Raw genomic sequence first — 12,800 nt, forward strand, 5'->3', positions numbered from 1 at the left:
GGGCTGTGTTTATAACCAGTAAAGCAAATATCAAATTATTTTCAAGTGCCAGGAAAATTACTGAACAAATAAAAAGTCCTGAAATGACTATGGACACAGTCACATTCCAATACCATGTGGAGTACACAGTGCATCTAAAAATGAAGTGATAGGTAATCAGTGTGTCCATGTAAGGAGAGCAGACACTGATCAGAAGCCGAGTTCAAACAACCCAAAGCGAACACAGGCTAAGAGAAGTAGTTTTACAAATGGATGAGCTAATTAGAAGGTATATTAGATGATGGGATTCCTATGCAAATTTTGGAGAATATGTAAAGGTAGAAAGAAGGGAACCACTCCACAAATGTATCACCTTACCTACACATGTGGACCATGGTGGGTATGCACCTGACTCTCTCTCTCTCTCTCTCTCTCTCTCTCTCTCTCTCTCTCTCTCTCTCTCTCCCTCTCTCTGTCAAACATACACACACATCATAAACACACACAACAAAAATACTTCAAGAAGTGACAAAAAGTATTAAGGAAGCTGATCAAATGGCTCAGAGCATAATACTACTTTCTACCAAGGCTGATGACCTGAGTTCAATTTGTGGGACCCACATGGTGGAAGGTGAGGGCTCACTTAATCAGAAAGTGAATGTGTGCACACACATACTTTCATGTGCACAAATATACAAAATGAATAAACACAATAAAATTACACTAAGGGATAGGTTAATTAGATTACATCCAGGACATAAATTAAGAAGATTAAAACATGTGTTTACATTTTTGTGACACTTGGGAGTGAATGGTATGTTGTATTCTATGCTTCAACTGATATTTAAAATGCTGGATTATTGAGGAATAATATTTAGTCATAAAATGTATAAAATAATTTATCTATGGCTCATCCAGAGGACCAGGTCAAGGCATTCATAGCATTCAAGTTTGGCCCCAAGTTATTAACATTTACAGTCTACCAGCAGTTAACATTTATAGAGAACATTTATATTTTAGGAACTCTCTGAGTTGCATCATATTTTCTCATGATATCTTGTGATATAAGTATTATCATTACCTTCATTTTACATTTCCAGAAATTAGATTTTTGTAACATTCCATAATATGCGGGAGACATATGCCATAAGGCTGGAGTTGAGGATTTACAAATACATTTCTTTTTGTACTCACATGCTTGGATGATTTTAATATGTTCACTCAGGGCAGACAGACTAATGTGCAAATAAAATGCAAATACATCTTATTTACATGCTTAAATCATCAAAAGAGTAAATCTATGTAAGGCACATAATCTCACAAGTTCCAATAGATAGAGAAGCTGAACTAAAGACCCAGGATATGGCATTCTGATGGCCAAACATTCTGTCTTCTAAGGACAACATAGGAACTCAGATATCGCATATGTTAGAGATTAATACACCAAGGGCCCACACTCATTTCACTTTTTGTGGCTGGATTTGAACATACTACGTGTCTTAGTTAGGATTTTACTGCTGTGAAAGACACCATGACCAAGGTAACTCTTATAAGGACAACATTTAATTGGGGCTGGCTTACAGGTTCAGAGGCTCAGTCCATTATCATCAAGGCAGGAACAGGGCTGTGTCCAGGCAGGCACAGCATATGGGGCACGTTTTGAAAGCAAACAGAAGAAGACTGGCTTCTAGGGAGCTAGAATGAGGGTCATAAAGCCCATGCCCACAATGACACACTTTATCCATCAAGGTCACATCTACAACAACAAGGCTATACCTAATAGTGCCACGTCCTGGGACAAGCATATTCAAACTATCATACAGTATTTACTGAGAGTGACCCAGTGCTGTTTGTATTTGAAGGAAGGAGGGATTTTGAGCAATCGGTTATGTGTCATCAAGGACTCTCAGCCATGTGGACACCATGTGCCCACACTCAGGCAGAACTGCTTTGGACTGTATGGATGCGGACGATATGAATGCTCCTTGATTTTACCAGCTCAGGCCAACGTGTATTCATTCTCTACTCATGTTAATAAAACTTTAATATTTGTTAGGCAAAGAGTCTAACAATGCTGCAGGTTCATCTGGAGTTTAGGAAATTATGATAAATGAAAAATGTGGCTTCTGGTAAGTAGCCTCTGCTCCAGTGGAAGGCTCTATACACAATTTGATTAAGACTATCTTCATGGAAACTTATAAAATCTGAAGTGATTCTGGATCTGTCTGCATATATTCCATGACTCAATTTAGCCTTCTATATATGATTTGGTTTTGTTTTATGAGACAGACTTTCTGTACGTAGGCCAGACCAGGCTGCTGATAAACTAATGGATCTCTTGTTCTTTTTCTTGTTAACAATAGATTAAGTGTGACTTTGCCACACACACATATATATTGCAGTGTGTGTGTGTGTGTGTGTGTGTGTGTGTGTGTATGTGTGTGTGTGTACGCAGGTATGTGCACATGTGTGTCTGTGTGTGTATGCATGCTCATGTAGCAGGGATGAAGACATATATGGAGGCCAGAAGACAACTTCCAAAACATTTATTCCCCAGGAGCTTATTTACTTACTTGTTTTTATTTTATTTTGTTTTCTTTTCATGTGTGATAGAGTCTCTAAGTGGGACCTGGTACTCACTTAGTATGATAGGTGAGATAACTAACATGTTTTGGGGATTCTCCTGTCTGCATCTTCCTGGGATTAAGATCATATTCTATCACATCTAACTTGATGCTAAGAACTGGGTGTCACACTCAGGATATCCACAATGCTCTTTATGGATGAAGCTATCTTCTCAGCCCTACTACCTACCACTACATCTTTTGCCACATAAACAAAGAAGAAATAAAACAAAATATATAATTTAAACAAGTTTTTATCAATATAATAGTTAACATTAGAGTCTTTAGCATTAAAGAAAGTCTTTATCAGTAAAATAAGAAGGAAATTGTTGCAGTAATCTCCAGCTTCCATGAGTCCTTGTAAGAAACACACAACCCAGTCATTATATTGATAAGCTGTACACCTAGACTGGGCAGCTCCACTGCTACACTAATCTCCCCCCACACCCATCAGCTATGAGATCCCTTGCTACTTGGGGCTTCTCCAGGCCCATGTTGTTCTGCTCTATCTTCCTTCCACCTATTCTTCCTCTGTCTTTCCCCTTCTTTTCCTCCACCCTCTAAGACCTCCAGCCCCACCTCTTCCCTTCCACTGCCCAATAACAGGCTATACCTTTTATTTGGCCAATTAGAATGGGGAGAAGGTTCACATAAAATCCCCTGAGGACATGATCTACTCTTCCTCAGGACAGCCCTTCCTGAGGAAGCAGAATTAACATCCAAATACAAACAGCACCAGGACAACCCACAACATTTCCTCTTTCTGTCCAATTAAAAGGCTGTTTTCTCGAAGATATAAATTGAGCACAACCATTACAATTACGCAAATTGTAAAGCATAGGATGCAAATAACACCCATTTCATCCCATTTGTCAATTTAGATAAAGCACTCTACCATCTATCCTAACTTTAAGAGCTTACAATTCTATACATGAATTATGTTCTGATTTTAGCTTACATTACCATCTAAAAGCCATTCTCCCAAATCTATATCATCTCTCTCAATGCTAAACATCTTGAGTTTGACTATGAGACTATAGCTAGTCTTCAATCCTGTCAGAATTTCAGAATTCCGAGAATGACTTAAATATTACCTGAACATATAGGAAGCACAAAATATAGCTTCCAATGTTTCACCAACTTGTAGAGCTGGCCGACAATCTAGACAATCCCTCATTCCTCAACCTGGAGCATCAGTCTTCAGCCTTCTGGCCCAGGGTCAGCTGACAGACGTTAGTAAATCAGAACTATGAAGGACTGATTACCCTGTTTTGGCAGAGCTATCAATCAACTATTCCACATAGTGCATCCTTTTTCTGGGGAGTATTTTTGTCTGTATAAGGATTAAGGCAAGAATGGCTCTCTTGCCACAACTGGGGCAACTCCATTGATGCTCAATTTCTTCTTTGAACAAAGAAGATAGGGGTGCTGTCACGAGCAGACATGTCCCTAGTCAGATGATCTTTAATAATGAAATGGCCTTAAATGTCGTCTTCTGTGGGTTTCCGATGCTTGTGAAGACTATCTCTGTAAAGACATCATATGAAATGTTCAGGGTGCAAAGAGCAGTTAAGGAAGATCAATAAACGAAGATGGCTGCCTTTCTTTAGAGGTTAGTTTGATCACATAATCAAACTGTAATATAAATGTCCATTCATGTCTTTGTAAAACATAAAAACACAGAGGGGGCAAGGAGAAAGACAGACAGACAGACAGATGCACACACACACACACACACACACACACACATGGGGTTGGGGGGAAAGGGAGAGAGAGAGAGGAGAGAGAGAGAAGAGAGAGAGAGGAGAGAGAGAGAGAGAGAGAGGAGAGAGAGAGAGAGAGAGAGAGAGAGAGAGAGAGAGAGAGAGAGAGAGAGAGAGAGAGAGAAGAGTCAAATGAGTACTAAGCCACAAAAGAAAAGCCAGGTCATTTTGTAATCTAAGTATATTTTCCCCTTTCAAAAATTTAAAAATGAGAAAGGTACTGAATAGAATTCTATTCTCTAAGTTAAGTAAAAGAGGCTTTGCTGCACAAATCATTCCTGTCTTTCTCTTGACCATTAATTAAGAAACTGTGTTCATGGCTGGAGAGATGGCTTAGTGGCTAATAGCACTGACTACTCTTCTGAAGGTCCTGAGTTCAAATCCCAACAACCAATTGGTGGCTCACAACCATCTGTAATGAGATTGGATGCCCTCTTCCTGTGTGTCTGAAAACAGCTACCGTGTACTTACATATGATAAATAAATAAATCTTAAAAAAAAGTTTCCATATCACTCTTCCAAAATAAATTTGCTGCTCCCAAGGATGTATTCAGTATGTTTTGACTGTTTGCTCCTCCTCTTTCTAGTGTGCTAGTAGACCACAGAATATCACCCTAAAATTGGTGAAGCTAAAGCATTTTTCAAATTTGGCTTATAAGTTGGAGACTATGAACAAGGAAGAATGCCTCTTCACCTTACAGTATCTATAGGGCATGAAAGTGAAGTCTCTGGAATTAGTTTTACAGTCAAGACATTAACCCCCGCGGTCATTTGCCCAGCAGGAAGACTGAGCTGCTAAAAGCACAGAGTCAGCTATTGCTCACTTCTTTTTATGATCGCCAGTGTGATAACAGCGTCCCAGTCAATTACAGGACTAGAACTATTTTGCTGATAAAGAACCAAAAAGAGAATTGTGTAGAGACAAATTGAGATTTCTCTCCCTTTGCTGAATATCCCTGAAATAACTCAGGATTTTGAATATGGATTCTGATTAAATATTGATTTTAACTAAAAATTACAATATTATCTGGCTCTAAGAGACCAGAAAATTTAGTATTAAATGTTTCAACTTCATTGTCTGAAAAGAAGAGAAAAACAAAAATGTAATCTTTTCTGTTTTTTTGTTGTTGTTTTTTGGTTTTTGGGGGTTTTTTGGTTTGTTTGTTTGTTTGTTTGTTTGTTTGTTTTTTGTTTTTTTTCTCCAGGAAATTCACAAAGGAGTAGCCCATACTTTTAAAAACTTCTTTAGATAGGAGAAAACTAGACCAGATAAACTTGGCTAATCAATTATTAGGAATTTAAGTTGAAATGTATACCTAATACTGTGTAATATTTCTAAGTAATTAATGCTAGAAAGTAGGGTTAGTTGTGTGGAACTGGTGCAAACAGTTTTAACAATTCCATCACAAAGCAACTCTTAAAGGAGAATCTACACAGTCTGTAACATGTGGCAAACATGGAAGAAAGTAATGAGGACTTCCTCTAAACCTAACCTTGACGGTTAGAGATGCTGTAAGTCAGTGGGAGCTATGTCCTCTCAGCATAACCAATGGAATTTAGTCCCCAGAAATGCCCCCTACAAGCATTATAATACACCAGCTTTTACTCTCAACCTATGGTGACCTTTCTTTAAAATTTTATTTTGGAATTATTACATTATACAGTCTCAGGAATTAGTATATGGTGTTTATCTCAACTCTGCACCCGTTTTTCTCCACTGTTCCCATATTTTCTAACCTCCACAATACCAACGTAGAGAGCCGACATTGACACAATATTCCCTGAAATTCAGAACTCCTTGTGTTTTTAAAGTCTATACATGCATGCTTCTGCATGTGTTTACACATACATGAGCGCATGCCATTTATTCCATGGGTAGATTAGTGTTGTTACTGTCATGATCTGCCTAGAGAACTGCTCCATTCCTGGTCAATTTGTCAGTAGAAAAATTTAAAAACGGAACTCTCCAAGTCATTTTCATACTGAGTGGATCAAATACCAGGCAATTATGTCTCAAATATTTGAAGACAAGAATGTCAATACCGAGGTCAGGGTTAATTTGGTTTCTGTGAGGGACTGCTGCCTGATTTGTCAGTGTGTGTCTTCATGCTGTCATTTTGAATGGCAGAAAAAAAAGAGCTCTAGTTTCCTCCCCTTCTCCCAAGAGCACTAAGCCCATCTTGTAGGTTCAGCTTTAACCACCTTTCTCATCTCACTCACCTTAATTTCCCCTAAGGGCTCTACTGCTAAATAGCATTACACTTGGAATTGAAATGAAAGAATTTCTGAGGTCTACAAATTGCCATTCTATACTAGTTATAGATCAAAAAATTAAGCTATATATTTTCCGTGTTTACTATTGTGAAATATTATTTAACGTTGTCACTTGTGAACTTTGAGAGAGGGACGAGAGTTAGTTCCATAGCTGAGTGCTTACCTACTGTACATGAGGCTCTGTGTTCAATCCTTAACGCCACACTCAAAAAGGAAACACACAAAAGACAAAATACAACAAGAGTCATTTTACAGAGATTGAATCCCCCCCCCCCATGGCATTTGATAGCTAAGGATCAAAACAAAATGTCATATCTGTGTAGAATAATACCCCTTTCCCTTAAGTCACAAGCTGGTGCTGTAACAGCTAAAGAACATAAAATCTGAATGGTTCCTCGGGAGCAGAATGGTAAGGCAAGTCAGTCATAGACACAAAGACATGTATGTCATGGTCTTACGCAGAATCCGAGTCACACAGAACTCATAAATGTGGAATAGCTTAGTGGGTGCTAGTGCTTAGAGAAGGGGTCTGGCTGCTGGCCCCTGTTTCTAAACTGGCAATTTCAGGGCAGGCACATTTGATGATACACAGAGCGGTAGGAACCACTGCTCGGCTACACTTCAATTCTGTCACAAGCAGAAGAAGTAATGTGTCATCGTGGCAATATACAAGTAAATACATTTCTAGTGGAAGCTGTGAGATGGTGGGATTCTTAATTAGTTTGCCCGTGATTATTTCACACAGTTTGTGCTTCTGTATCCATGGGGAACAGTTCTGGGACAACTGACAGTATCCCACATTCATGTAACAAAATCTTCATATAAAATATCACAGTGCTTGCATGTATCCCTGACCCAAACGTGTTTATGCTTTAAATCATCTTGCAATTATTAAAATATTGAAAACAATGCCATTGCTGCAAAGTTAGTTATTACTTCTTTTAAGTGTTGCAGAAAATATTTAAAAAGAACCGGTATGTTCCCGTGCTAGTGCTGGCAACTCTCTGCCTTGGCGGCCTAGCCAGCCATGCACTGGCGGGTAATGGACAACCTGTTTTATTTCATGGAGACTCTCTGGCCTTGAGCTCCTGAAATATCTCTACTCTGCTCACTAAGTTCCCACTGGTGGGTCGCTACCTCGCCAACATCATGTTTCAAATCCCCCATGGTCTTTGTGGTGCACCTTAGGCAAACTCATGCTTTGCTGCTGTACCTTTCTCTCTTGAAAGAGCCGTGTGAAGGAAGACACAACACAAACTTAGTTCAGAAACAACAATAACTCAATCGTGCAACAACTAAAATCCTAATCTTGTAAATCTTAGTAAATCTAAATCTTTCGGTGACAAATCCTGACGAATCTGCCATTGAAACCAGGAGACACCCGTAGCTACATCTTGACCTCACGCTATCCCTGTCCAAAGGACCTAACTCTCTCCTGCTTCCTCTCTTCCTCCATCCAACCTGGAAGTCCCTCCTACTCACCCAGTGATTGGCTCCTTTATTCGTTAGGGGATTGGTTCACAAGAACAGCATCAGACCTATCCACAACATTTAAGTTCATAACATTTCATTTTCCCTTTCATCCCTTCAAACCTTTCCATGTATCCATGATTGCTCTTTGAAATGTATACATGTGTTAATTGTTATTACATGCATACCTGTGTGTGTATGTGTATATAGGTAGATCTATATGCATATATATTTCTATATCCAAACTGGGTCTTTATAATGTTGTTCATATGTTTGTTTACAGGGCTGACCATTTGACACTGGGTGATCGGTGGGAATAATCCTTGCCCTAATCACAGAAAGTTCTCTTTGCAACAGAATTACTTTTTATACTGTATTATTGAGATTAATAATGATGAGAATGTCCTGTACATTTTCAGCTTATAAGCGATTTTCCCCATGTATTTCCAGTCCATAGTTGAATGAAACTATGAAAATGAAACTTGGAGGTCACCCATAAGTACACGTCTTCTCAACATTGTATTCTTTAACTGTTACATATAATTATATAATAATTGTAACTATCATGCTTCAGAAAACTGGATTAAACTCCCCCCAAATAGCCTATTACATTTTTTTCTGCTTGCATAAAATAATCTACTTTCTATAACCCTGGAAAGGATTTACCTTCAAATGAAAATTTATTAAAACTTAAGACAAATTTTAGCTTATTAGGAAGTGGAGAGATAAACAGATAAGGATGTCTTTTACTTCTAAACAGGCACTTGTTTATATTACCTATGTAATATCTTCAAAAAGTCCATTTGATGAAGGAAAAGAAAATATCTTTATTTGACAATGGCTAACTGTGCAGAGAGAACTTACCTTTGCAGACATTTTACCTTTGCTCTGAAATCAATCTGTGTGGCAATTTGGCATGCAATCAAAATATAACAGGATGTCTGGCAAGCCTCCAAATAATTTCAGAAGAAAATAAGCTAGGTTGTAAAAGCAGAATCAATACAGGGAAATTGCAAGTGTCCTTTATGGATTGAAAGTGTCCCCCACAAAGCAGGATGTCAAGGGCTTCATTGCTCTCCTCTGGGGCAGTGGGAAGCTGGTAGATTTTAGAAGTTCACAAGAGGAAAATTAGTGGTATGGGCCCTGGTCCTGGATGCTCACCACACAAAAGCCAATCATCAGGAGGTGAGCTGATGACTGGTTAGGGAACTTTCTGAATTTAACTATGAGCTGCCTTCTTGAGAAAATGGAGGGGCCACTATTTTTACTGTAGACTTTTGTAGTAGGCAAAGACAGTGGTATGAGACTCCTGCCATAAAATAGAGATTCTGAATAGAATCTTCAACATCTAGGACACATCTGCTTCCTTCTTCTAGTGGGGCTCACCCAAACGGCTTGGATGTCCTAAAGTTTCTGTAATTTTAAAACAAACATTCTGACTTTTTAAAAAGTGAAAACTCACAGGAAAAAAAAAATATAGTCTTTGTATTAGTTAGTGAGCAGAACTAATAATTCTGTGTTGATATTATCTGAAGGCCACCAGATGTGGTGGGTCCTGTAAATCCAAAGAGAAAATATAACAGATAAAAATCTTAATTGGCTTTGATTCAGAATTCACAATCCCAGGCAAGAAAGGGAAAGTGAGAGAAAACAATTCAAAAGTAGCAGCCACTGGGACTGTGACCCTTGGAGACCATGTTGGCCACCCAGCCCCACACCCACTGCACCCCCATCCCCTCCCCCAACCCAGCTTCCTGCAGCTGTTGTGCCAGGTGCAGCTCTTAAAGTGAAAGCTTTTGACAGTGAAAGCAGAAGTCAAAACTTGGCAGACATTTCACAGATCAGTCTGTTGGGTTGGGAAATCACACCTTGTTACATCTGCCTGTCCAGATTTTACAGTTTAACAAAAAAGAACGTGTAAAATCCTGCCCATGGAACCCACACAATTTCCTTCTAAGTCATTGTGTTCATTGCACAGTAAGTGCTTACCACACCCAGACACTAGGAGGAAATGTGTTCTTCTCTCTAGACATGAAATGATTCTGTAAAGACAAAAATGATGGTTTGGCTAAAGATCTAGCTAGCATTTTTCACAAAAGGACCTGAGGCGAAGTTAAAAGTCAAAACATATGTGAGGAGCTGAGTTCAGAACAAAGAGCTCTCACAATGCTTGAGAATTAGTGTCAGAGTAGGAGCAGATGACTTAAATGGGTTTGAAAGCATCTTTTCCTGGGTGATGTATCCATTAGATTCCTGTCACCATCATCCAACCAGCTGCCGAACTAATAGCAGTCTAGAGCAGACAGGGAGGATGCAGGAAGTGAAAAAATAAGAGAGAAATAAGAGGTGATGAGAACGGGAGGTGGGGGTTGATTTACAAAAGGTAGCACTGAAAGAAAAACAATTCAGAGAAAACACTGCACAGTAGAGGGCAAATGAATGTAAACAGAGTCACTAGGTAGTTATTAGTCAGGGATCGGAGGACACAAAGTATCATTCTCTTGTCTGATATCCTGAAATCCAAATGTAAAAATATTTAAATTAATATTCTCAATTAATTATATTATTATTTAAATAATATATAAATAATTATATATCTTACTTAATTAACATTATCTCTTAAACAAGTAGTTCCACAAATAACCACACTGAGACCTTTGAATATTTTAAAACTTAGTCCTTAGCTGGGCAGACTCTCACCTAGCTCATCTAAATTAACCTCACTATCTAGTTCCATCCAGTCACATGGCTAGCTGTACCGCCCAGGCCCATAATCATGACTTGCTCTCCTGCCATGTCTCCTGTAGAAAGGCATTCTTCTTTCATCTTCCCATAGTTCCTTTCTTCCTTCCAGGAAGTCCTGTCCATCTATCTCTACTGCCCACTCACAGGCTTTAGCCTTTTATTGACCAATTAATTTGGGGAGCAAGGTTTGCACAACACAAATGGTACAGCAGAATTAACTCTTGGGCCAACCAGGCCCTAGGGTACAAAATGTAGCCTTTGCCTACATAGCAGCACCTGACCAAGCCCAAGCTTCAAACTTCTCACTGAGCTTTATGTAATCAGAATCTTCACAGATGGGGCAATTCACCTTGCATTCCCACTGAGCTCAATCCCCAGAACAACCTGTGGTGTTGCATAGTCGCTATCTGCAATCTTGGCAATTTTCTTTCTTTCTTTTTTCTGAACTTTAAAAACAGATTTATTTTTTCCACATTTTTATTAGATAGTTTCTTCATTTACATTTCAAATGCTATCCTAAAAGTCCCCTATACCCTCCCCTTGCCCTGATCCCCTACCCACTCCTTGGCCCTGATGTTGTTCCCCTGTACTGGGCCATATAAAGTTTGCTAGACCAAGGGGCCTATCTTCCCATCTTCTCCTACATATGCAGCTAGAGACACGAGCTCTGGGGGTACTGATTTGCTACATCCACTCCAGTAGTGACAAGCTTGACAGGCCCTGAAAACCTGGGTGCTGTCCTGAGGCAAAAAGTTCACAGAAACTTAGTCTCCTAGAACCGTGGCATCCTGAATAAAGAATGCTCCAATGTCCTTGCTTTAGTTGGTAAACGGATCGGTGTGCTTTCCCTTAATATTGCTTTATTACAAGTGCTCCTAAGGATTGATATTTTGACATATAGCTAAGTTAGATTCTAGGTAGTCCTTGATATGACCTTGGGCATGGATAGCTAAGTCACTGCCCTACACAGAAATTTACCATTATCTAGAAAGAAGGAAGTTTGTGACCTAAAGAGAAAGCAGAGTAGATACTTAGAACCATAGATAGCTGAGTTACACCCATATACAAGTATTTATAATGGCCTAGGGGGAAGGTAGGCTATACAATAGACTAGAGTAGGAACTATGGCAAGGGCACGAAGCCCTTGACTCTGGTGTTTCTGAGATTAAGTGGACCTTAGGTGGAGCTGTTTTTGATCCCAGTTGTTAACTTCTACCCCAGTTGGTTCCTGCCAGTTCTGTGTTTGCATTCCTGTTTTGTGTAAGAATTAAGTAACCTTTTTGTACCTTGCCAGTGTGTCACCCAACTTCCCTATTTTCTTCTGTATAAAAAGTCTGATGCTCGATTTGAAAAATTACATTCAGATCCACACTCCCTTGTGTCGAGTCTGTCAATTCCCACCAACTCCTTGCCCACCTGTGACCAGAGACCCGTTCCACACAAACAAGGGACCAAAAGGCTCTGCAGCACTGATTAGTTCATATTGTTGTTCCGTCTATAGGGTTGCAGAACCCTTCAGCAACCCTTCTTTAGGATTGGTAAAAATTCTCTCCCAATTGTTGGTGGCCTTTTTGTCTTTTTGACAGTATCTTTTGGCCTACAGAAGGTTTGCAATTTTATGAGGTCCCATTTGTCGACTAGATCTTAAAGCACAGGCTATTGCTGTTTTGTTTAGGAATTTTTCCCCTGTGCCCATATCTTAGAGGCTTTTCCCCACTTTCTCCTCTATAAATTTCAGTCTCTCTGGTTTTATATGGAGTTCTTTGATCCACTTAGACTTGAGCTAAAGATAAGAATGGATCAATTCTCATTCTTCTATATGATAACTGCCAGTTGTGCCAGCACATTTGTTGAAAATGCTGTCTGTTTTTTCCACTGGATGGATTTAGCTTCCTTGTCAAAGAACAAGTGACCATAGGTGTGTGGGTTCATTTCTGGGTCTTCT

Source organism: Mus musculus, chromosome 16 (assembly GCF_000001635.26).
Source record: "Mus musculus strain C57BL/6J chromosome 16, GRCm38.p6 C57BL/6J".
Lineage (NCBI taxonomy): Eukaryota > Metazoa > Chordata > Mammalia > Rodentia > Muridae > Mus > Mus musculus.